This window comes from Schistocerca nitens, chromosome 1 (genome assembly GCF_023898315.1).
Source record: "Schistocerca nitens isolate TAMUIC-IGC-003100 chromosome 1, iqSchNite1.1, whole genome shotgun sequence".
In the NCBI taxonomy this organism is placed as follows: Eukaryota; Metazoa; Arthropoda; class Insecta; order Orthoptera; family Acrididae; genus Schistocerca; species Schistocerca nitens.
The window spans coordinates 949571260-949598333 of record NC_064614.1 but is presented as its reverse complement, the minus strand read 5'-3'; the positions used below and the strand labels follow the sequence as shown (position 1 = coordinate 949598333).

Here is a 27074-nt window from a genome sequence, read left to right as displayed (position 1 = left end):
CAATCTCCAAAGACAAAATGCACTCTGGCCATCAAATTGAGGTCACAACAAAGGAAATCATTGACAAATCCATGATAGGGTAATGCGAGATTGCTGAGATTACTGAGACTGTAGGCAACTCAGCTGAGCAAGTGCATAATATCCTGCACAAAGAATTGGCTGTGAAGAAACAGTTTGAGAGGTGGGTGCCACAATTGCTCATAGTCAACCAAAAGCGTGTGTGACACAACATTTCAGCACAATGTCTGGTGATGTTCAATTACAATCCACAAAACTTTTTGTGACTGTTGATCAAATCTGGATCCATCATTTACACACCACAATCAAACTGCAGTCACAACAATGGACAAAGGGTAGTGAAAGTGCACTGTAGAAGAACAGAGGTGATTGCCACTGTTCCTTTGGGATTTCCAAGGAATAATCCTCATAGATTACTTGGAAAAGGCAGAACCATTACTGGACCCGGTTATGCTTCATTCATTTGAAACTTGCATTGCCTGAAAGATGATAAAGGTTGGCATGCAAAAGAGTGTTCTTTCACTGTGTTAATGCACCATCCCACGCAAAAGCAATAACAGTGGTGAACTGCATGAATTAGACTTTGGTTCCTCATCTGCATTATTCACTGTACTTAGCCCCAAATGACTTCTTTGTGGTTCCCTAACATGAAACATTGATTTGCTGGGAAGAAATTTTCATCAAATGAGAAAGTGATAGTCGCACTCAACAGGTGTGTTTGCAGAATTTGACAGAACTTATTTTTCTGGTGGGATGAAAAAGCTGGAGGGGCAGCAAGACCAAGTGTGTATCCCTCAAAGAAGACTGTATCGTGAAGTAAGGTGAGGTGTTTCTTGAACATTTTTTTCTTGTTTATTTCATCAGTCTTTTCAAAAAAAAAAAAAGGCTCTGAGCACTATGGGACTTAACATCTGAGGTCATCAGTCCCCTAGAACTTAGAACTACTTAAACCTAACTAACCTAAGGACATCACACACATCCATGCCCGAGGCAGGATTCGAATCTGCGACCCTAGCTGTTGCGCAGTTCCAGACTGAAGTGCCTAGAACCGCTCAGCCACATCAGCCAGCCAGTCTTTTCAAACCACCTTCATATATGTATGAAATTGACACAAAATGTTGTTGAAATAATTAATTCCTCATCTTTTGTGTTCTGTGTGACAACACAGTACTTGGAATGTTTTGGAATGCAAGACAGTTACTGAAGAAGTTATCACCAGCATGTGTGCATGCTTAGTGCACTTGCACTGTAGTCTATGACCTAAACAGGTCTTGGTTCTTTCCATAGCTGTTAACTATTAGGTTAACGGCAGTTTTTGATATATTCAAATGGCTTTGAGGAACTGACCCTAGCACATGGAGAAAACTGTGCTCATGGTTCTGTCATAATAAGGTATATCTTTATCCTGGGAGATGATTCCCACTCAAAAGTTGAACACCTTAATAGTTCACTGAAGAAAAACATAGCAGCAGCACAGAAACAAGTGGAGAAAGTCCTGCGAATGCATGTGAGCAGTATTACCAGACTGACTCCTATTTGTTGCAGAGAACAGAGGAGGCTGTTGTATGGCCGCACCTGCTGTGTACATCTTCCTGAAGGAGCTCATTGAAATAAGAAACCTCTGTTCTTTGCAGTCATCAAACTTCTTCACAGATGGACAGGTATCACAGTGTTCGTTGAAGTGCTTGTCACCGAACGTCTCTTCCCCCACCCCTTTACCATTATTTCCTCAAACCTTTAACTTTCTCTTGCCAGGTGAATCAATGTCTGAAATAATTGCATTTCTTAAGGCTGTCTCCAGAACCCCTTTTCTGTCACCACTTGCTAAGCAATAGTACTGATGAATGCAGAGCGTGTGTGTTAACATTCACTGTGTTTAAAGTTAACAAAGTGGAAGATGAAAGTTTGACCACCTAAGCCCAACAATCATGTCTTACTGGCAGCACAGTTTGTAAGTTGTAGATTAAGAATTCTATTGTATTGAACGTTAGCTTATAATAATTTGGTGGAGAAACCCAGGGAAAAGTACATACACTGAGGGAAAAGCATCCTATGACCCAGTGATATATGGCCGTATATATATATATATATATATATATATATATCAGGATTTATTTAGTGAGGAAAGATATATTCAAAGTTGAGATACTTTTCTTAGTGTCTCTTGCAAAATATTACAATAAGCTTCCCTGTGGTGAAAGTATAAGATTGTAAGATATTGAGAAAAATATTGGTGTAAAAAAAAAATAAATAAATAAAAAAAAGAGGTGCCAAAGTCTTACAAATTGAGCTACAGATTGAGACAGATTTTTTTGCTAAAGATCTTTTCCCTTTCACTCTTTGCATTTAGTCATCGATGAGTGCCATTGGTTACGATGTGCTGTCAAAGTTTTAAAGTACTACATGCACTTCAAAGTAGTGAATACTCTCAGAAATTTTATTAGTATCCGTGTAATATGGAAAACAGTTGTCGGGTAGTAGGAAAAGCATGCATTGTGAATATGGTTTCAATATACTGAGCATACACCGTGGTTTGTATCGGGGTTGTTTACAAGTTTGGATGTATGAAGCAACTTGCCTAAGAGACCATCAACAGCTTCAGTGACTGCTTGATGCTCGTAATCTGCGAGGAAGTAGAATGATAGTCCACAGCTTCACCACTAATCATAGCAATTTTTGATTTGCCGGCCACGGTTTTAGTAGCGCTGTAAAGTAACTAAATTGAAACGCGCGCGTAGCCGGTAGCGAGGTGAGACAGTGTTACGCAACCGACACCGGTCTCGAAACAGAAACACTGCTCCGAGCCCGGCTGCGGAACTCACCGCAGCGCAGCGCCTCAGAGATAGCCGAGGGTGGGGGGAATGGTCAGCCAGGGTGGGGGAGGGGGCGGCCAGGGGAGGGGTGCCGTGTCTCGTCTCACTTTTAACCCGGCATTTGGCACGTTCGGTGGATGTGAACGGGGTTGAGCGAAACAACGCGACAGCGACCAGTGGCGACCCCGCAGCAGTGTTCTGCAACGGCAGAGGAGGCGGTGACATAGACGGCGCCTTGTTCAGCGGACGGAATCAGCGGGACAGGACCGGTGAGTTGCGCAGCGTGCTGTCGGCGGTTGCCTTTACCTGCCGTAGGCGACTCGCGTGCGTTCCCGACAGCTGGTGTCTGTTTTGGCGGGATGCAGGCTGCACGTATGACAGCGCCTGTTTACGCGTACCCACACCGCAGGCCACACTATACAGCGGAGAGAACTTGATTCAATGACCAGTTCTTGTTCCATTCATCTAAGAACCTATAATAGATATTTTCAGGCGCATTCAGTGTTTGTAGGACTCTCAGGTCTCCAAAAGACAATGTTGGTGCCTGCTGGTAAATACAGTCAGCATTCCACAGTGTAAAAGCTCTTCACCTGAAGAAAAATTCCATTATTTCTGTGGAGTTTTGACTTGCGAGTACAGTGGAACCTTGTTTATCCGGTCCACATTAATCTTCATCTTCTGTTAATTCGGACTGGCAGTAAAAGCGGCAACAATCGATGACGACAAGCGTTAATCTAGTCAACATCCGTTCACGGATCATGACACGGTGCTGGTTAACAAATCAACATTGAGTTGTACAGTACTTATTGCCCGTTTGCTGAGAGTGTAAAATGACATCAGAGAGAACGTGGCATTGTCCAAAGAACAAAGTCCATCCGTTTGTGAGCCCACTGGCGCAGTCTCCACATTGAATAAACAATGTTGACCCTGCGGAATTCGTTGTAGCATATACAAGTGCTCCATGTTAACCAGAAGTAGATGTTGACTTAAAATAACTGGCTGCGAAATGATCTTGATGACGAAGTTGTCGCCGTTTGTTTGTCTACAATGACAATATTGATGATGGATTAGTTAAGCTCAATCTGAAGACATAACACGCCATAATCCAGCTGAACGAAAAATACTTCGGCAGAACTAATGCTGGAGGCACACCAACTTGATTGTGATACGCATAAACAACGTCCTTATCTGGCCTCATAGAAATATACATAGTGGATATTTCAGTATGTAAAACCCATTGTGTTCTTTGTCAATATCCAGTTACAATTTTTGTTAAAATAATGGATAATTTGTTTACACGGAAACAAGTATAACGAGCGTGTTTAATGCAGTTAACCGAAGTCGTCCAAATTTTTTTTGGAGTTTCCGGATTTTCGTTAATCCGAATAATCTACGGCAATCAAAATCTTAGTTCAATGCGTCGGAGCATTTTTGTGATGTGAGAAGCATATGTAATTTTGGACAGATGACTTTTAAACACAATTTCGTCTTTGAAGCAGGGTTTCCTCTGTGTACTAAGTAGTGACTTGTCTTTTGAAGGACAAATTAAACACGTTTAACACCATCCTTGCAGTGAAGAAACCAGCCACAATCATTTGCATTCTTTTCTACATGCTACGACTTTGAACTACGGCATCTCCAAACAACTTCATGTTTCTTAACAGCTAGACTAGCATAGTAATAAAATTCACCTCCATTGCCTGCAGAAGATGACCACTTCTTTGCAACAAGCAAAGAACTGTAAGAATCTGCTGATGTGACGTCCAGCAAAGTTTGCTACAGATCTCTTGAGAACTTCGGATCCAGATCGCAGCATCTTATCCTGGAAGGAGCAACATCACAAAAGCAATTTCCAGTATACATCAAGAGTGTGTGTGAATGCCGTTATATATGACAGTCTTATTCTCTAAAAACTGTAGTAATATCTATTCAAATCTTGTCTTAATATTTGCCTGGTACAACGATTTAAATCAGGTGTTGATGAAGGAATTAGATAAAGAAACGAGACAGTAAAAGTATTCAATGAATTTTACTACCTGGGCAATAAAATAACTTACGATAGCCGAAGTAGAGAGAATATAAAATACAGACTGGCAATAACAACGCTTTTATGAAAAAGATCAACAACGGATATAAATTGAAGTGTTAGGAAGTCTCATCTGAAGGTATTCGTCTGCTGTGCAGCCTCGTACTGCAGCGAAAAGTGGACGATTAACAGTTCAGACAAGAACAGAACCTTGTGAAATGTGGTACTAAAGAAAAATTCTGAAGACTGGGTAAGTAGATAGAATGACTGACGCGGAGACATTGACTCGAAATGGGGGGAAAAAGAAATTATGGCACAAATTCACTAAAGGAAGAACTCTGTTGAGAGATGACCAGTTTAGTACTGGAGGGGAGTGTAGGGGTAAAAATTGTAGAGGGAGAACAAGAGATGAATACAGTAAGCAATTCAGAAGGATGTAGGTCACAATAGTTGTTAGATATCTGCACAGGAACAGAACAGCGTGGAGAATTTTTTTCGACAGCTTTTAGTACGAATAACATCTCTTTTCCTCCAGTGACCCCCTCAGTTTCCTACATCCGTAACCCGTAAATGTTAAACGAACTCAGACTGGAACACGAGTTCCTCGTCTCAAAATTTCTTGACTCTAGATTCTACTCTACGCGCGGGGCCTCCCAAAAACTGTAGGAGTAGTCTAGGATAAATCGCGTACAGAGTATTTTTTGTCCGGCATCATACAGCTTTCTAAAACCCGTGACTGTAAAAATCGATTGAACAAAAACCGTCCGGGCCACCTCTGCAGGAATGATCCAGCAAGATCATAATCACAAGAGTAGTTGAGCATGAGAAATGCAAAATGCATTCGCCCCGAATGGCGTACTTTGTGACTATGTAACTCCGATAGTATTTTTCTTCAGTTAGAAATGCAGCGGTTACATCAGACCTAGGGACGAGTTAAATGTGCCACCTGGTGCTGTGATGTACCAGAAACAAGCCCTTTCAAACCAAACAGCCCATACATTTTAACTCGACGCATCTCACAACGTCAACAGTTGTGTAGCACGTAGCTGGCAGTTTCCTTCCCCCAAAACATGATGATTGTCATACATTTTCGCTCCAGATGGTCCGGACTCTGCAGCAGAAGGCGAGTAGCTAAATATTCCCCTTGCCTGCCTCGCGTGTTGGACTGGACGCTCATGTTGCAATCTTCACGTGCTCCAAAAGTTACCCGTCAAACGGAACAGTTTTTGTACTTTGGCATGTCGTTCTCATTAAAACCGTCTTTTCTGTTCCCTAAAGGCATGTCCGTAGTGTTTCACCAGTAAACAATTTCTTAAATTAAAATTTATAACATCACCAGAATAATCGTACCATTAAGAAGCAAATGTTCCGCTCTGGCAATATTTCTGTAATTAGCTCTACATCGGATATTCTAGGTGGTTGCACAGACGCGTTGGTCCTGAATAATATCCGCACGGAACGGAATTCAGTTCTTCATTCAATCGTGATTAATTGTGCCAGGGGACAACAGAGTCGTACGCTTCTTAAAAAAATCTTTGCTTGAACTTGGTGACAACGAATTACAGAAGAACCATGTTTGCAGTTTGTTTCCCCTCCCTCGCTTTTTACGGATGGTTACCGCAATTTCGTGATCGATGTATTTTACGAGAGTAAAGTTGTGGAGGCAGAGAAGTATTTGTTACTAATAAAAGACAGAAAGGGTATATTCCTGCTGAAAGTGTAAACATCTTATTGTGTGAGAGGTAAGAATGCAGGTCTTCCGTTCTGAAAGTGAACTTCTTTTTCAAAATTTTATCCGGTGACTGAAACAATTACACAGTCGCATCGCAATAAATTTTGTGCAATGAAAAGTCACATCAGGTCCCTCACAAACAGGATCCACTCATCATTATTTAAGTTAACCAGATATTTATCTGCTCTTTTAAAAAGTAGAACGATATACTCCTTTTCACGGTACTCGAAAGTAGTAGTCCAAGTATCCTTGTTCACTCGTAGATCACTTTTTACAAGATTGTTGGACGTGTCTTGGTATTGCAGTTTAATAATAGCGTAATTTGTATACACAGGCATTTACATCCTTAGTGGTCTAGTTTGAAAAGGATGGGACAGTTAGTCGGTCGTGGCCTTTTGATGGGAACATATCCCGCTACTTACCTGAAGTAGTTTAGGGAAACCACAGAAAACCTAAATCAGGACGGACGGATGAGGGTTGGAGCCTCCACTACTCTCTCAAATACAGGGCTAATCTGTTTAAAAAAGTGCTATCTCATTCGGTTTACCCTTACTGTACAATACTGTCTCAGTCCCAGTCACTACACAGACTAGATGCATTGCTTCGTAACATAACGCTACACACACACACACACACACAATCAGCTGATGTCAGGACCATAGCGACGACGCATGGCGTTCATTTTGTGTACGGCAACTTCCCATTTGCGAGACTGAAAAACTAGTCTGCATTCCTCTATAACGAGTGACATTTTGAGCTCAGAAAGAGGATAAGGTGTTAGTACTATACGTTACTTAGTTTTGGGAGACTGTTTTTGTAAGAAAGAAACAAAGAAGAAAAAACGTAGTGCGAAAGTGTTACAGGGACGATCATTCGAAACAAAACAGTCTTAATAAGTAGGGGCTCTAAAATATATACATTAAGTGATTTGAGCACCCGTTCAATAGAAGAGATTTGTTTCAATGTGTCTAAGATAAAGTGCTCGTAGCTTTTAAGGTCCGCAATTTAAAGCCCATGTTTACTAGAATTTTTTGCTTCGACAGATTGTTCCTGCAATATCTCTTTACTAAACCCCAACTCTGTGTTATCTAAGTAAACCTTCAATGTATAGAATGTATTGCCGAATAGGAATTTTTTTAATTATCTGTTTAAATAAGTTCGTTTTAGTAATTGATTTGGATACTTTATTGTAAAGTTTTATTCGTTGCCGAAAGTGCTGTTCTGAGTTTTGTGTTTATACTTGCTTGGTAAATGTAAGTTCAGCCTAGTTCCTTATTTCATGGACATACAGAGCCCTGTTTGTGCAGCAATTATCAATGGTTTTTGATATGTACAGTTGATTGATAAATGTACTCACATAGTTTGGTTAAAATCTCTTGCAGTTTATGTCTTGTTGTTAAAAACTCTTTCAAAGACAAGTATAGTGATATAACGCTTGTTGATGCTGGTATTGAAACAGTTCGGAAAAAACTCAGAAAAAAAGTGATTAAATTGAAAGGCAAGAGTGGTCGGAACCTGTTAGTCCAGTGTAAACACCGCTAAGTGTGGCTCCACTGCCAAGCGGCATAGTTGAATCGAGCCTTTTGACTGTTTACTTGTTTTCACAGAAGCTTTTCACTTAAATATGAGTACGTTTATGCATTGGAAGTGGTTTTCCCAAGCTCCGTCTAATACGCCAGAGGTTAGCATGCAGTTCCTTTTCAACAGTAGGAGCTGACCCTGTATAATTATCTTTCTTCAAATCATTTTGACGCAAGTCGGGAAGATTAGGGTGATGTACTGCCTTGTTGAAGGTACAGATTGCCCTTTGAGGTTTTCTGAACGAACTAACGGATGCACATGATCGGACAGTTGCTTCCTGTGTATTTCAGGCGTGACAGACGATGGCCAACATGTATGCATAAGGCAGCATAATGTGGAAATACTCTCAGTATGCAACTTTGATTGCATATTTAAGATCAGCCTATGTAAATGCACAAGACAAAACTGCCAGAAGAAGCGCACCTGTGGACAGGAATAAGAATGGCACAAGCATATTGTAACACGTTCACCCCGAACTTAAGATTACGAATTTCCCTGTTCTCCGTTCCAAGCACCAAAAACAAACTAAGAGACAGTGAAGCAGTGGAAGCTTGCAAATGGAAATAACTCGACAAGGGAAAGTCAGCAATGAGATCATATTTTCATCTTTAAATATGAGTGTTTGTTGTGGTTTCCTGGAAGCAGATAAACGGGCGTGGCGAGTCAGACGCTACAGGGCGCTAATGATGACAGTGACAGGACAGCGCAAGCTTAAAATACGGCGACGCTGGACTCCGGCCAATGGGAGCTATTGACAAGCACGCACCGTACTCTACAGATCATCGAACGGGAGCTGAAGCAGTGGAAGCTTTGAAACGAGTTACCTCAGGTTGTTGTACAATGTGCAAATGACAGGATGATAGGATATTTTTGGTTGGCGAACACAACCTGGAAGCCTGTCACTGCGACTGTTTTTAGTGGTTCGCCCATTCCAGCGTAGTTAAACATTTTTGCCGTGTATCCCTTGTCTTTCCCCGTTCACAGAAGCTGGTACTGCCTTGTGTCTTATTCTTACCGAGTTTGGAGCAGTCCTCTGGCGTCCTTGCAGCACTTTCTGGTCGTCTGTTTTTGAAATTAGATCCAATACAGTGATCATTTCGCTATTTAGCGAATTTTACAGAACTGGTTACTGAGTTTAGGATACACAAATTTCAGTTCGTCTTAGCTGACGTGTCAGTTCCGCATGCATAAGCCTTACACGGAGATTAGTGTACCGGTCAGTGTGAGGTAGTGTCACTACATGCTATGTAAGCTGTTTGGTTTCCTGTTTGTAAGTATCTATATGAGGCAGAAATAGGAGCAAAACATTACAGCCAAGATAAATAATGTGCCTCGACAGGGGTTGGTGATTCTTCTGTCCAATTCCATTCGCAAATATGACGCGTTGTTGCGTACGAATGAGATGCCTTTTTCAAAGTATACTAAGATCACAATTCGCTCGAGAAGTAAGAAACATTTCGGTAAATACTTACCCACTTTTCAACGAGAAATACGTTTCATCAGAAACGGAAGGAACTTGACAGCGTTATAACCACTTAGACTAATATAAAACAACGTTTATTTTAAAAACGGTGTAGAACATAGTTCATTTTTAAGTGCATACGTGCCTATGAAGTGCAAGTACAGTAAAGAGTCAGTATGTATTTGAAAACATGGGCGCACACACAGTTCATAGCATGTTACAAAACGAGCTTAAGGCCGCACTGGAAAAAATGAAAAAAAACATTGTCGAGATGTTAAAAACAATGAAAATTACATGGAAGTATTTTGCATGAATCAAACGTGTAGAGGAAGGTTCTTTCTGGAATCAATATGGCTATAGTGTCAGGTTCAAAAGATTGCCCATTGTTGGAACACTTCGTAGTGTTATTGGATTGTTCGCTTGTCTTCACTATTGCAATCTTTTGGCGTATGCTCTGTGCTCTCGCAGCTATGTTGTTACGAGGCCAGTATAATCGCACACTTGCCCTCGATGCAACGGTCAACCTCGGTCAAGTAAACAACCTATTTTCCTTTTGCCTGGTTGTCACTTATCGTTCATAAACAGTTTTTAACATATTACCAATACTGATTGCATGGGTAGAGTGGAACATTTGTTTTTCTATATTATATTTCTCGGTAATAACGATCTTCGGATCATTAGATTCCAATGCTGTAACGTATGCCTTACATGATGCTGCTCTATGACGAATAATCCTTCTGAAACTAATACAATGAACTTCCATTTATTGTTTTTTACTATTTTCACATTTTACATGCGAAAAAAACACGCTTGTGCGTTTCATGTTGTTACACCTTAACTTATTTTCCGAAACTTGAATTATGAGTCTGTTCTAGGAAGCAATGAACTTTTTTTGCCACCAGATTTTGATACAAAACACTGTGGTCTGTTGTTACCATGAATTCACTTGGATGTCAACTGCGTTCGAAACTGGTTGTGAAAGCGACTGTTTTATGTAGGCCGAAGTGGTTGTAACCCTGTTGGGTTTTATTCAATTACTGGACATTTTGCTGAGTTCTATCAGGTTTTCAAATACTAATACCAGTTTAAATAACTTTTGGGAACTAATAAGCTATTTTGGCGCAACGAGACGTGGCAGAACACAGTGAGAGAGTGGACGGCTCGTAACCATTAATATTATAAGGTTTATTCGCAGGTGTTCATCCAGACGACTTAAGAAAAACAGGTACTGTACGTACATTATTCCAGGCAGCTCCAGACTTACCCGCACACCATCAATTGAACGTATTTTGACGCAAAATCCCCCATGGAGTCAATAAATAGAACACGTTTTATGCTCATATGTGACACTCTCCTCCATAAAACACAGCACGGATTACTCAACCAAAGATCTTGCGTAAATCATCTCGCTCCGTTCGTCCGTGAGACGCAGAGCGCCTTAGGGAACGACGCGCAAGTTGATGCCGTGTTCCTTGACTTCAGGAAGGCATTTGGTATAGTTCCGCACTGTCGTTTAATGAACAAAATACGAGCTTACCGCGAATCGGATCCGATTTATGAATGCATACAAGACTTCCATGCAGACAAAACTTAGACTTCGACATACGTAAAGGTAATGGCGAGATGATCGAGGAAATGGAGCAGGAAGCTGTTGATGTGCTGCATTCAATGTATACAAGAATATGGCAATGGGGAAGTAGTCAGAAGACTGGTCGAAGTCTCCCGCCATCCTACTACACAAAAAAGGGTCAATCAGGAAAACTGCTCCAACTAACGAACCAATGCTGTCATGTCCCAGAGAAGCAAAATTTTGCTTACATCTGGAACTAGTGTTTGAAGCCATACATTGAGCCTCACATATTCACAAAACAAGCAGGTTTTGTTGAAGGAAAAAGCAACTCTCGACAAGATTATCAAATACGACAAATAATAGAGAAATCGCGAGAGTTCCGTGTTCCTGCCTTCATCTACATCCATCCTTTGACTGCGTTGTCTGGGAAAAGTCGTGGTAGGTACTTGCAGAGTTCGGTGCCTCACAACATTTGTCAGCACTAATCAGAAGTCTACACAATAATCACCTCGCAGCTGTGAAGACAATTGCTGGCACGTTTGATTTCTTCAGTGTATCAAAAGGTGCCAGATTGTGCTGCACTCCATCCCCTCAACTCTACAACATCGTTGCGAAACATTTCATTAGGAACGCTCTTGATGACTGGACTGTAGGCATCTAGATTGATGGTAGAACTATTAACATCCTTCAATTTGCTAATGACACCGTGCATTTAGCCAACAGAGAAGATAAACTTGCAGAGCTCTTAACAAAAGTTAAGGACCTTAGCCTATCACGTGGACTGGACCTTAGACTCAGCAAATACAAAATCATGATAATTGATCGAGGAGTACAGATTCAACTCACAAGTCAATTAAAGGAACTGGAAGCCAAGCATTCTTTCAACTGTCGTGGGGCAACCATCTGTGACACGGTAAGCTGTGAAGATGAGATAAGAAGACGGATCACGCTAGCGTGAGTGGCTATGAAGAAGCTCACCAAGATATGGGAGAACACAGCTATAACGAACTTCACAGGGGTCCGGCTTGTTGAGACACTCGTGTCTTCTGTCTTGTTTTATCGTTAAGAGACAAAGACCCGTAAAGCCAGAGACAATAAGCGCATCGATGCATTTGCGTTTTGGTGCTGGCGCAGGATGTTGCGCACAAAGTGGACTGAAAGAAGAACAAGTGTGTCTGTTATTGAGCCGCTCAGTATCTCCAAACGCCATTCTTCGCGTTTCAACCAAAAAATTCCAGTTCTGTTGTCATATTGTGAGAAGAGATGGAGAAAACCTATAGAAAATAATCATGGAAGGAAAGATCGAGGGCTAGAGACTCAGGGGAAGAGGAGCGAACGGGTGATCAAATCAAGGTGATCTCTGGTCTACCTATTCGACAGGATCTAAGAGAAGCTGGGAACCGTCCAGAATGGAGCTGTTTCGTTAATAGGGTCACGACGCTCAGCAATGAGCACAACGACTTCTGATGATGAAAGTTTATTTTAGAGTACCATAGGAAGACTGATAGGACAACCACTGCATATAATACATATAAATAACCTAATGGATAACAGCCAGTGGCCTTGCTGCGGTGGTAACACCGTTTGCCGTCAGATCACCGAAGTTAATCAAATAATGGTTCAAATGGTTCTGAGCACTATGGGACTTAACATCTGTGGTCATCAGTCCCCTAGAACTTAGAACTACTTAAACCTAACTAACCTAAGGACATCACACACATCCATGCCCGAGGCAGGATTCGAACCTGCGACCGTAGCAGTCGCGCGGTTCCGGACTGAGCGCCTAGAACCGCGAGCGAAGTTAATCGCTGTCGGGCTGGGCTAGCATCCGGTCTGCCGAGCGCTGTTGGTAAGCTGGGTGCACTCAGCACTTGTGAGGCAAACTGAGGTGCTACTTGATTGAGAAGTAGCGGCTCCGGTCTCGTTAACTGACATACGGCCGGTTCAAATGGTTCAAATGGCTCTGAGCACTATGGGACTCAACTGCTGTGGTCATAAGTCCCCTAGAACTTAGAACTACTTAAACCTAACTAACCTAAGGACAGCACACAACACCCAGCCATCACGAGGCAGAGAAAATCCCTGACCCCGCCGGGAATCGAACCCGGGCGTGGGAAGCGAGAACGCTACCGCACGACCACGAGATGCGGGCATACGGCCGGGAGAGCGGTGTGCTGACCACATGCCCCTCCATAACAGCACGCAGTTGTAGTGGCTAATAAAAAAGAAAAAGAGAAGAAAAGAAAAAGTTGAAAATGTGGGAAGAAATGGTGAATAAAAAGGGGGTTTTAAAATCGTTAATGACCGTGAAAAAGGCAAAGAATGAAATGTAAATCGGACTTCGAATTACAGAAAAGCTATCGGACTTCATGATTCGGAAAAGCTATTGTTGGGGTGGTCCTTGTGGCATTTCTGAGCAAAAGTCAAACCAATTTCCACTACAAAAATTATTTGAAAGAGAACAGAGAATAACAAAATGTGATTAACGGGGGGAAATAGCGTAGATAAGAGTACATTCATTGCCAAGTTAACATGTCTTCTCTCGTGCTGCGTTCAGGTCTTGTTCTCCAACGATCTCTGCTTCATTTCTGCATGAAAAAGTCGTAGCTGCTCCAAAATCTTGCAGTAAATTTCATCGACCAGGAATTACTAATGTCTACAAATTAAAACCATCTTGATCTTGAATCCAATGAATTTTACAGCTGCTTCCATCCTCCAAATTTCATACAAGCTTCCACAATACTATATGTCTGCACATCAATAAGTTTTTTACGTCTTAATCAGACCAAGACTAACGAATAAGTTTTTACGTCTGAAACGTACCAAGACTAGCGAATAAGTTAAATTAAGCTTTCGCTCACAAGAGACAATAGCGAGTAGAAAACAAAAAGAGTTAGAATTTTTGTACCTTCATTTTCTTACAAATATTTTCTGTGCCGTCGAGCGCTCATACAGCTGCGACGGTATAATTTGTATCTGAGGGAACGAGTGTAGCGTGGCGAATTCCAAAGTCCCGCGACATAGTGACGCCTGTGGGCGAGGATGACACGGCGGCCGATCGGTACCGTTGGGCCTTCCAAGGCCTGTTCGGACGGAGTTTAGTTTAGTTTAGTAATGGATAACAGCCGAAAGTCTATTAGCCTCTTCGCAGACGGTGCATTAGGGTACAAGAAGGTAGCGACGCCAGAAGACTAACGAATTGCAAGAAGACCTCCCTGGGGCGGCGCCTGATGATCAGAGTACCCGCAATTCAAAGCCGTTGCGATCTTCGAAGATAACGTAAAGCGCATCCTGCCTCTTGTACTGCCAAAGCACCCAACTTGCAGATCGAGAATAAGTAACGTCAAACTACGAGGATGATTTGAGGTGAGGGGCGCTCAACATCATGGTTATCAGCGCCCTGACGAAAATTCAGCAAGCGAGTCTCATGGATGTGAACGAAGGCTGTCCCCACACGCTGGACAGTGGGCCTGACAGTTCATCAGAATTTCACCACTCTAGTGATATTGGAATCAGTGTCGGCGAGGACGGTGGGCAGATCTCCATCGAGACTGAGTGCTGCCCTAATATCAGTACATAGGACACATGTTGCCAAAATATGAACTGAAAGTGGCGCACCACAAACCTCACAGAGTGGTGGATCCTCTCGCCGGAGGAGGAAGCCGTGTGTTAATGCGCTGCCTGGTAAGCAGAACCGCCTTCCAGTGGGTAGGCTGACGTCAAGTCCGCCATGCCTGTGTGGTCGTCTTGAGCGACCGCAGTTTGTTTTCTGTCACTTTCAACCACTCAGTCTCCCACTGACGCACGATGCATCTGCCAGAAAATGAGCCGGCCGGAGTGGCCGAACGGTTCTAGGCGCTTCAGTCTGGAACCGCGCGACCGCTACGATCGCAGGTTCGAATCCTGCCTCGGGCATGGATGTGTGTGATGTCCTTAGGTTAGTTAGGTTTAAGTAGTTCTACGTTCTAGGGGACTGATGATCTCAGATGTTGTCCCATAGTGCTCAGAGCCATTTGAACCAGAAAATGAGATGATGGCCTGAAACGGAATGGGACATTGACAGACAACACCATTCCGACATGCTCCTTTGGCCGCTTTGCCGGCCATGTAGTTTCCCTGTATCCCGATGAGGCCAGATACCCAGCAAAAGATCACCTCCTTGCCATGGTGTTAGAGCCGCTGTAGGGAGTCATCGATGAGCTGAATCAACTGGTCTACTAAACGTCAAACGAGCTCGCTTGATCTTCGAACGCATGATAGCCACGTAGGTTCAAAAATGGCTCTGAGCACTATGGGACTTAACATGTATGGTCATCAGTCCCCTAGAACTTAGAACTACTTAAACCTAACTAACCTAAGGACATCACACAAAACCCAGCCATCACGAGGCAGAGAAAATCCCTGACCCCGCCGGGAATCGAACCCGGGAACCCGGGCGTGGGAAGCGAGAACGCTACCGCACGACCACGAGATGCGGGCATAGCCACGTAGGCATTAACTGACTTATTTCTGCATACGTATACTTAATATACTGTGAAGAAGGAAAAGTCACATTCGACGATATCACTGAAGACAGACCACTAGGATGATGGGAGAAATCGCCTGTGGTCTATTTGAAAACATAGAGCACTTTGTCTGAAGCAAACCAGGCAAACCAAGCAATTTCTAAAGCAAGATGACTGGGTGGTATCTTGAACTGAAGGAGAGTGTAAGAAGCGACTGGGTGATAGGGCATACATTATGACGCTTGGGAGTTACTTCTACGGAATAGAGGGAGCTGCTGAGGGCAAATATTTTGAAGAAATAATTGAGGACGTCAGATGTGTGTCACTCAGAGTTTAAGAAGAGAGGATGTCGCGGCGGGCCAAATGAAACCAGTTAGAAGACTGATGAAAAAAAAAAAAAAAAACCAAGAAGCTGAATGAAAAGCGCGATGCGAGAGGTCTTTTGAATATCATCAGCAGTTTCGACTGGTATGAACTGCAGGTGTTATCACGTCTAGCCAGTTGTAGAGAGAAAATTCATGTCCCTCTACGAGCACATGCCTAAGCCAATTTTTCAACACAGATCATGAATTCAACGCCTAGATCAATTCTCTGTTTTTTTAACGTCGTCCTTTGCCACACATAACATGTAAGCCTGAAAGACTAGCAGAGATTAGCACACCCTCGACTGGTTTACGAAGCTAGTATCTTGTCAATTGCGAATCTCACTGTCTATGACGGATATCATCGTGTTGATTCAATAATGCGACACTTCCATCCTTCGGATGTTTTATTTAAGTAGAGTTTATGAAGCCAACCGTTTCCATTTGTGTTGTCTCCCTTCTTTTATGTATCGCACGGTAGTAAAATTGATGAAGACGACAGATCTAGCATGTTATCTATGCGAGAGATGTCCTCCACTATCTGGAGAGTTATCCTTCCGTAGCGGAGAAGTCAGAAAGACGCGTAAGGTGAGCGTTGGAGGCTGCTGGGCGTTTGGCCAAAGAGAACAGCGCGAGTTTGTTTTGCTGCGCCAGTGACAAATACTGCGCATGCGCGGGCCGTGCCACGCGCCTGTGTTTACGCGCCGGCCGCCCACCTGGAACCGCCTCCGCGCACCCTTGTCCCCATTTCCCTGCCGCTCATCCCAGAGTTCCGCTGTTACTTGCAATTCGCTCAATAGCACTGTTCCAGCGCTGACATGCGGTTAATTCTTCTAGCAAAAGGGGATCCACCGGAAACAGCCGTTTGTAATACAACAGTAGTCCTAAAACAAGGTCGTACTTGCTCCTGAAAATAAATCGAGGTCCCAAACATCATGGGAAGGGTTGTGCCATTTAACGTCCGAATGTTGTGGCGCGATGCGGCATATGGTGCGACTGTAGACATGATAACAGAGCAGCCAGTCACAGACAGATGTGTAGCCGACATGCAGCACGTCGCGAGTTAACCGCCACTGAAGTGAGATGATAATCAATGCCAGGCACATTGGTCATAACATCTACATCTACGTTATTACTCTGCAGTTTACAATAAAGTACCAGGCAGGGGGTTCATCGAACCACTTCAAGCTACGAGGGTTGCCCAGAAAGTAATGCACCTATTTTTTTTCTTCATCAGTTTGTTATTGAACATAATGAGAATTACACACACGAAAGAATGGTGTTTTATCTACACACCCTATTTTTCTGCATAATCTTTATCCCATCCTATGGTCTTCCTTCAGTGCGAAACGAGGGCGTGTATGCCCTGTCGGTATCAATCCTTGTCCTGGTGGCGGAGCCAGTGCTTCACTTTGTGGATCACCACCTCTTCGTCCTCAAAATGTCTTCCACGAATGGCATCCGTTAATGGCCCAAACAGGTGGAAGTTCGAGGGGGCTAGGTCAGATGTGTTATGTGTGGCAACCGTATATGGTCTCCTCGACAGGTGCAAATCATGGGACTCCGCCGAACCGCCTTCTGATGACCTCACCCTTGTGCCCAGCGATTAACCGTACTTCTGTCGACAACAGATGCTCTACACACTTTTCACAAGCATTTGTGAATATTCCCCACAGTTTCTTTCTCTGCAGTGAGAAATTCAATGACGGCATGCTGCTATGCTGCTTGTAACATACATCACCTACAGACGCCATTTTGAGACCGTCCTGCAGCTACGCTATCTGTTGAAAGTGACGGAAACTTGGCGCGCTCACTCAGGAGACTTCAAATAATACACACGTAACGTTTCGCATTCGTAATATTGTTTTCGGTTGAGAAAAAAAAATGCACTCATTACTTTCTGGGAGACACTCGTATTTCTCTACCGTTCCGCTCTCGAACAGTATGCAAGGAAAACGCACACCTCAATCTTTCCATGCGAACTCTTATTACTCTTATTTTATTCTGACGATCAGTTCTCCCTATGTAGGTGGACGCTATATATATATATATATATATATATATATATATATATATATATATATATATATATATAATTCACTTTCGGAGGAGAAAGTTGGTGACTGAAATTTCATGAGAAAGTCCTGCCGCTAAACGCCATTGTTTCAACGATTGCCACCCCAATCCGTGTATTATATCCGTGGCACCCTGTCCACTATTTCACGAAAATACAAAAGGAGCTGCCCTTCTTTGAATTTTTTCCATGTCCTCCGTCAATCCTATCTAATGCGGATCGCACGCCGAGCAGCAATACGGACAAGCGTAATGGAGGCAGTCTCCTTAGTAGACCTGTTGCATTTTGGAGTTTTCCGCCAGGAAATCGCAGTCTTTGATTTGCTTTCTCCACTATTATGCGATCGTTTCATTTTAAGTTATTCATAATTGTATTCCCGTTGTTGAATTCACATCCTTTAGATATGTGTGATTTATCGTGTAACCTAAATTTAGCGCACGCCGTTTAGTACTCATGTGGATGACGTCACACCTTTCATTATTTAGAGTCAATTGCCACCTTCCGCGCTATAAAGATATGTTGTTTAAATCATTTTTCAATTTGCTTTGAACATCTGATAACTTTACGAGACGGTAAATAACAGTTTTATCTGGAAACGGCTTCTCAGATCAATAAATCTGTTACACAGATCAGGACAGCAGGGGACCTATAGCAAAAATGGTTCAAATGGTTCTAAGCACTATGGGACTTTACATCTGAGGTCATCGGTCCCCTAGACTTAGAACTACTTAAACCTAACTAACCTAAGGACATCACATACATCCATGCCCGAGGCAGGAATCGAACCTGTGACCGTAGCAGCAACACGATTCCGGACTGAAGCTGAAATAACTAGGTTCTGAAATACTGTCATCGGCAGAATGGACTAAAATGGTTCGACGTGTTTCAGTCGGTTCTACGGAGTGGAGACAACGACATTACGCTCACCGAGATAGTGGCAACAACGGGAAGTTGCTGCAGAGGGGGTTGGTGTTGACTTGTCTTTACTCTACCAAACGAATTACACAAGCAGTTGGGTTCAGATAGTGTAGTGAGCAGGTAGTGCAATACAACAAGAACGTGACTTACCCGAAGCTATGGCATGGAGAGCTATAGGACCGTTGGAAGCGGGACAGAATGAGGGAGGTAGCTGCAACTATTGGAGTGTCCCAAAGTGTAATTTCCAGGATCTGGACGCGATTTCAGACAACAGGAACCGTTAAAAGAAGGCAAGGCCGAGATCGTCCTCTGGTAACATCAGCAAGAGATGTCCGCCCCCGGTAGCTGACTGGTCAGCGCGACTGAATGTCAATCCTAAGGGCCCGGGTTCGATTCCCCGCTGGGTAGGAGATTTTCTCCGCTCAGGGACTGGGTGTTGTGTTGTCCTAATCACCATCACCATTTCATCCCCATCGTCGCGCAAGTCGCCGAAGTGGCTCAAATCGAAAGATTTGCACCCGGCTAACGGTCTACCCGACGGGGGTCCCTAGTCACACGACATTTTATTTAGCAAGAGATGACCGTTATCTCCGGTTAACAGCCCGTCGAGACAGGAGGCTGAATGCAACTCAACTGCAACGCACGCTACAGGCAGCATCAGAAGGCGCAATATCAACACAAACAGTCCGAAATCGCCTTCGGGGATGTGGCCTCTACGCACGTAGGCCTATGGTGTGCGTCCCATTAAAACCACGACGCCGTTTAGCCCGCAGAAACTGGGCGGAGGAACATCAGGACTGGAGTCGTAACGAATGGCGCCAGGTGCTGTTCACAAATGGGTTGGGTTGCTTTGGGGGAAGAGACCAAACAGCGAGGTCATCGGTCTCATCCGATTAGCGAAGGATGGGGAAGGAAGTCGGCCGTGCCGGCATTTGCCTAGAGCTATTTAGGGAAATCACGGAAAATCTAAATCAGGATGGCCGGACGCGGGATGTTCACAGATGAGTCAAGATTTTGTGTTCAGCCGGACAATCGTCGTTCTCTCATCTGGAGAGAACGTGGAACACGGAACAATCCTGCTTATGTGCAGGAAACATCACCATATCATGGTCGTGGGCGAATGGTGTGGGCAGGAGTCAGTATTGGCGGACGTACGGACCTCTATGCCGTTCATAATGGCGCTTTGACTGTTCAGGGATATAGAGACGAGATCCTTCGGCCTTTTGTTGTGCCCTTCGCTGGTGACGTAGTAGATGGGTTTCTTCTGGTTGACGATAACGGTCGTCCCCACAGAACTGCACTGGTGGACAACATGCTTGTAGCTGAGGGAATTGAACGAATGGAGTGGCCAGCATGTTCACCGGACTTAAACCCGACTGAGCTCGTCTGGGATGCACTTGGCAGATGCATTGCAGTCAGACCAGCACCTCCCACAACGGTTGCAGAGCTGGATATTGCACTCATTGCCAAATATCCCTCAAGAGTTGATTGATCATACACCATATTAGAAGGCAACGAGAATGACTGTTTCACTATTATGATAGCCCCATGGTGCCTCGCTCGACGTAAACGCCATGTAAACCTCAAGCAAAGAGCTGAGACAGCAAAATATCGTACTGTATCACACACAAATTACAATTGTAACCGATCTGAATGAAATACGTTACCATATGTCTAAAAAAAAAAAAAATGGTTCAAATGGCTCTGAGCACTATGGGACTTAACATCTGAGATCATCAGTCCCCTAGAACTTAGAACTACTTAAACCTAACTAACCTAAGGACATCACACACATCCATGCCCGAGGCAGGATTCGAACCTGCGACCGTAGCGGTAACGCGGTTCCTGACAGAAGCGCCTAGAACCGCTCAGCCACAACGGCCGGCCCATATGTCTATTGCGTGTGATATCTCACTTGATCTCCTAACTGTTTTGAGCAATGTACATCAATGTTTCGTCTCCTGTGTCGTCTCATGTTGTATACGGATCACGCATTGCCTCGGTCTATTTCTTCGAGTACTTCCTTTACACCAATTGCCGTGAGCAGGTTCTTGAGCTCAGGAAATTGTGCTGAATCCACCGGAAACACTTATTTTGCACAGCTGTTTGTGCAAAACCGAATGTACTCCACTCTTCGATATGCATAAGAATGCCTCTGTATCACGACAGGTCACATGATGATCTTCTTCCATCACGTTGCGCGCAGCAACGGTGCTTTTTGGAACATATGTGCGTCGACCAACACGATATTCATCGTTGACAGAAGCGCTACCTCCATGAAATTCTGCAAGTCAGTTGTATACAGCTTTTCGGAACGTGATCTATCTTATCGTAAAATGGGGTGAATGGAAACAGTGTGGTGAATAGAAGCGAAACTTCAACAAACATTCTATGCTATTGTGTCGCAAGAAAAACGGGAATATCGGTGAAAACTTTGTTTGCCAAGGTTATTAGTGAATCAGTCTAACAGGGAAATAGTGAATTTCAAAGTTAACGACATGTCAGTTGATGTTTTGTTCACTGTATGACAGATATCGGGCCGCGCGGGGTGGCCGCGTGGTTTGAGGCGCCATGTCACGGACTGCTCCGGAGGTTCGAGTCCTCCCTCGGGCATGGGTGTGTATGTTGTTCTTAGCATAAGTTAGTTTAAGTAGTGTGTAAGTCTAGGGACCGATGACAGCAGTTTGGTCCCTTAGGAATTCACACACACTTGAATATTTTTGCCGGCCGGTGTGACCGAGCGGTTCTAGGCACTTCAGTGTGGAACCGCGCGCCCGCTACGGTCGCAGGTTCGAATTCTGCCTCGGGCATGGATGTGAGTGATGTCCTTAGGTTAGTTATGTTTAAGTAGTTCTAAGTTCTAGGGGACTGATGACCTCAGATGTTAAGTCGCATAGTGCTCAGAGCCATTTTTTAAAATATTTTTGAACAGACATTGCTGAAATTTCTTACTTCAGACTTTATTTAAAAGCACTAGTCTGAATTGTGTTATTTTAATTTAAGTACATAGAAAGAACATTTTCAGTTGCGTTTTACTTTCAAAAGTTCAGTTTCAAGTATACTTTAATCTGACTAGTGTTTCGGCTAATTGAAAACGTAGGGTTGTGTTTTCGGAATTTGTGGGGTGAATAGAAACAGTAATCGCGTTTCTTGGAAGACAAAGAATTTGCAGGAAATGAATCACAGCCTGGCACTCTTCTCAACACAGGAGCTTATACAGTTATTCGAGAATGTGTATTAAAAAAAAGTAACCAGTCATTTACATTGTATGCATGTAAAATTTGTTGTTTAGAAATCAGTGGTTACGTTGATGTTTCTTCGAGAAAGCAAGACAGTAACTTAATGTATTGCGAAGTAAACCAAGTGCATCAGTTTAATGTTACAATAAAGTAACTAGAGATATAGCAATTTTTATATGGAAAAAATTAAAAAAAAACAATTCATTCAATATTTTTAGATTTCTGTTGAATAAAACATTTTTTGAACCAGATAAATTTTGTTTCTTATTCTCCTAGATCCAAAACAGATTAACCTAACCTAACCTAACCTAACCTAACTCTTGACAAGTCCCTAATATTCCAAAGGCCAATAAATAAAAATATAATAAGACAAACGCTGTGTATTGTGAATAGAAACAACAAGTTTTTGTTTTTTTTTCTGGTATAAAAGCATGAGCTACATCCAAAATCTAATAATCGTTTAAAAGTTAAGCTCTAGACCTATCATCCCATTTAATTTTTATTTTAATATTTCTAATTAAAATTATTACTTTTTAAAAAATTGTTTCTATTCAACCCATTTCCATTACTAAACGGATAATCTATTCATCTACATCTACATCCATACTCCGGAAGCCACCTGACGGTGTGTGGCAGGGGGGTATCTTGAGGAGTACCTCTATCGGTTCTCCCTTCTATTCCAGTCTCATATTGTTCGTGGAAAGAAGGATTGTCGGTATGCCTCTGTGTGGGCTCTAATCTCTCTGATTTTATCCTCATGGTCTCTTCGCGAGATATACGTAGGAGGGAGCAATATACTGCTTGACTCCTCGGTGAAGGTATGTTTCGAAACTTCAACAAAAGCCCGTACCGAGCTGTCACAGTGGACAGTTACAACTGCAGGATGCCTATGTAACGGCTTCCAGGAGCAACAAAAGTTTAATTGTCAGTATTTCATATAATTATTGACCGAATTTAATAATTTAAAGTCTTGTTATAATATTCTCATTAAGAGATTATTATATTTCGATAAAGGTTTATGATAAGAAGTCAAGTATTAACGTCAGTGACTGTCTGAATGTCTTGAGACAACATAACTCGCGGCACGCGTATTACCCTGGTTATATACATCCAGTATTTGGGAATGAGGGCACTTATAGCGTCTTCCAACGAATTGTAGACATAATTTCAAACTTCTACGAACCTTTTTGTCGCTGATATCCCCCGCAAAATAATGAAAAGAAAAATGCTTATCAATTACTACTTTTTCGCTGCTCATGCAGAAAATACTCTATGTGATCAAAAGTATCCGGGGCCGGCCACGGTGGCCGTGCGGTTCTAGGCGCTCCAGTCCGGAGCCGCGCTGCTGCTACGGTCGCAGGTTCGAATCCTGCCTCGGGCATGGGTGTGTGTGATGTTCTTAGGTTAGTTAGGTTTAAGTAGTTCTAAGTTCTAGGGGACTGATAACCACAGCAGTTGAGTCCCATAGTGCTCAGAGCCATTTTGAAAAGTATCCGGACACCTGCCTGAAAGTGACTTACAAGTTCGTGGCGCCCTCCATCGGTAATCCTGGAATTCAATATGGTGCTGGCCCACCCTTAGACTTGATGACAACTTCCACTCTCGCAGACATGCGTTCAATCAGGTGCTGGAATGTTTCTTGGGAAATGGCAGCCCATTCTTCACCATATACTGAGCGGAGGTATCGATGTCGATCGGTGAGGCCTGGCACGAAGTCGGCGTTCCGAAACATGTCAAAGGTGTTCTGTAGGATTCAGGTCAGAACTCGGTGCTGGCCAGTCCATTGCAGAGATGTTACTGTCGTGTAACCACTCCGCCACAGACCGTGTAAAATGAACGGGTGCTCGATCGTGTTGAAAGATGCAGTCGCCATCCCCGAATTGCTCTTCATCAATGGGAAACAAGAAGGTGCTTAAAACACTAGTGTAGGCCTGTGCTGCGATAGTGCCGCGCAAAGCATTAAGGGGTGCGAGCCCAATCGATGAAAAACACGACCACACCATAACACCACTGTTGGCACTACACACGCTCTCAGACGACGTTCACCGGGCATTTGCCATACCCACACCCTGCCATCGGATCGCCACATTGTGTACCGTGATTCGTCACTCCACACAACGTTTTTACACTGTTCAATCGTCCAATGTTTACGCTCCTTACAGCAAGCGAGACGTCGTTTGACATTTACCGGCGTGATGTGTGGCTTATGTGCAGCCGCTCGACCGTGAAATACAAGTATTCTCACCTCGCTCACTCCTGTCATAGTACTTGCAGTGGATCCTGAAGCAGTTTGGAATTCCTGAGTGATGATCTGGACAGATGTCTGCCTATTACACATTACAACCCTCTTCAACTGTCGGCGGTCTCTGTCAGTCAACAGACGAGGTCGGCCTGTACGCTTCTGTGCTATACGTGCCCCTTCACGTTTCCACTTCACATCACATCACATCGGAAACAGTGGACCTATGGATGTTTATGAGTGTGGAAATCTCGCGTACAGACGTGTAACACAATTGACACTCGATCAACTGACCACGTTCGAAGTCCGCTAGTTCCGCGGAGCGCCCCATTCTGCTCTCTCAAAAATGGTTCAAATGGCTCTGACTATGGGACTTAACATCTGAGGTCATCAGTCCCCTAGAACTTAGAACTACTTAAACCTAACTAACGTAAGGACATCACACACATCCATGCCCGAGGCAGAATTCGAACCTGCGACCGTAGCGGTCGCGCGGTTCCAGACTGAAGCGCCTCGAACCTCTGCTCTCTGACGATGTCTAATGAGTACTGAGGTCGCTGATACGGAGTACCTGGCAATAGGTGGCAGCACAATGTACCCAATATGAAAAACTTATGTTTTTGGGGATGTCCTGGTACTTTTGATCACATAGTGTATGATGCATCAGGCATTACTTTCTGATTCACTACTTCTTTATTACTATTTACATCACATGTTGGAGACAATCTACAGATATATTTCACTGCATATACCTGCAAAATTATGTCACCGTACGACGCATAGTTCAGGTGATATGACTCAATAAACGTTGAGATGCTTGAAAAAGTAACTTTTGCTTAAAACTGAGAGGAAATTACAGACTTGTACACGCTCAGTGTTTGATGATGAGAGCATTAGTGACTTCGTACAAACTTAAATCGTAATTTCCAATCTTTTCTAAACTTTTTCTCGCCCGCTTGTTACACGTCAAATATTAACTCATTTCTAGAGTAGCAAGACTTTTGTAACTGTTTTATACATGGGAGTTTGATTCCTTAAAGAATCGGCGATGTGTGGTTACTAGTTCAATACTACAGCAGGACGAAGCAAATCCATTCGTGTTAAGTGTAGCTACAAGTATAATGCTAAAAAGAGCGAAAACCTTTACGTGAACTTCCTATTTTTTTCCAGAACACTGTTTCTTCAGCCGCTCACTGTAAAAAAAAACTACTTGACCAATTTCTGAGCTACCTTTGTTTTAACAACACGAATGACAAATTTTGAAGCAACACTATCCCGGATTGTAAAATCTTGAAAGACGACCCCATTGTCGAAACGTGTTAAGGCAGAACGGCTTCGAAAAACGTGGGAACAAGTCAAGGCATCGAGTAGGTTGTCCACGAAACCACGTCGCTGGAGAGTCCGTCAACAGTTGCGTAAACAGAGGCGGCTATTCGCGCGCCGTGAGGTCAGCAAGTGATTGTTGTGCTGAGGGGAGCCGGCCAGGCCCAGAATAGCCCAGCGGCGCGGCTCGGCTCAGCTGGGGCAGGCGGGGCAACACGGCGCTCATAGCGATTGGCCGAAGTCGCGGAACAACCAGCTGAAACCCATCTCCCGTACATTGTGCTCGATAGCTGTCACACGAAACAGAAAATATAAAAAAAGAAAATGGCTCTGGGCACTATGGGACTTAACTTCTGAGGTCAACCGTCCCCTAGAGCTTAGAACTACTTAAACCTAACTAACCTAAGGACATCACACACATCCATGCCCGAGGCAGGATTCGAACCTGCGACCGTAGCGGTCGCGCGGTTCCAGACTGTAGCGCCTAGAGCCGCTCGGCCACCCCGGCCGGCAGAAAATTTCAGTATTTTCCTTTGTCGTTACTTACTAACATCACAATCATTTTGGGTCGGTACCAATATTTGTCACTGTATTCATTGTAGTTAGACGTTAGAATTGTCATGCTTCCGCATTCTGTCAGTTGTTCAGTTACCACCTCCTACAATTACACACCACGAAGATGATGTGCTACAGACGCGAAATTTAACCGAAAGGAAGAAGATGCTGTGATATGCAAATGATTAGCTTTCCAGAGCATTCACACAAGGTTGGTGCCGGTAGCGACACCTACAACGTGCAGACACGAGGAAAATTTTCAACCGATTTCTCGTACACAAACAGCAGTTGACCGGCGTTTCCTGGTGAAACGTTGTTGTGATGCCTCGTGTAAGGAGGAGAAATGCGTACCATCCCGTTTCCGACTTTGATAAAGTTCGAATTGTATCCTATCGCGATTGCGGTTTATCGTATCGCGACATTGCTGCCCGAGCTTCAAGAAAGGGGATAAAAGGAGATGTGAGAACTACAGAGGAATCACCCTGCTATGCCACTGTGGAAAAATCTATGAAAAGATCCTGGAGAAGAGAATAAGAAGCAGTATTGAAAGTAGACTGCAAGAGGAGCAGTACGGTTTCAGACCGGGAAGATCAACAACGGACCTCATATTTGCGGTAAGGCAACTGCAGGAAAGGCACTATGAGTACGGGAAGGACT

At 43.5% G+C, this 27074-nt stretch overlaps 1 protein-coding gene across 1 annotated transcript in view; it reads left to right on the top strand.

Moving 5' to 3' along the window:
- The first annotated feature begins 2933 nt into the window (after window positions 1-2933).
- Window positions 2934-27074, top strand: part of LOC126194536 (serine/arginine repetitive matrix protein 1) — a 368411-nt gene continuing 344270 nt past the window's right edge. The window contains exon 1 of the mRNA XM_049932774.1: window positions 2934-3100. The gene's annotated coding sequence lies outside the window, so the exon portion shown is untranslated. The remainder of the gene's footprint in view (window positions 3101-27074) is intronic.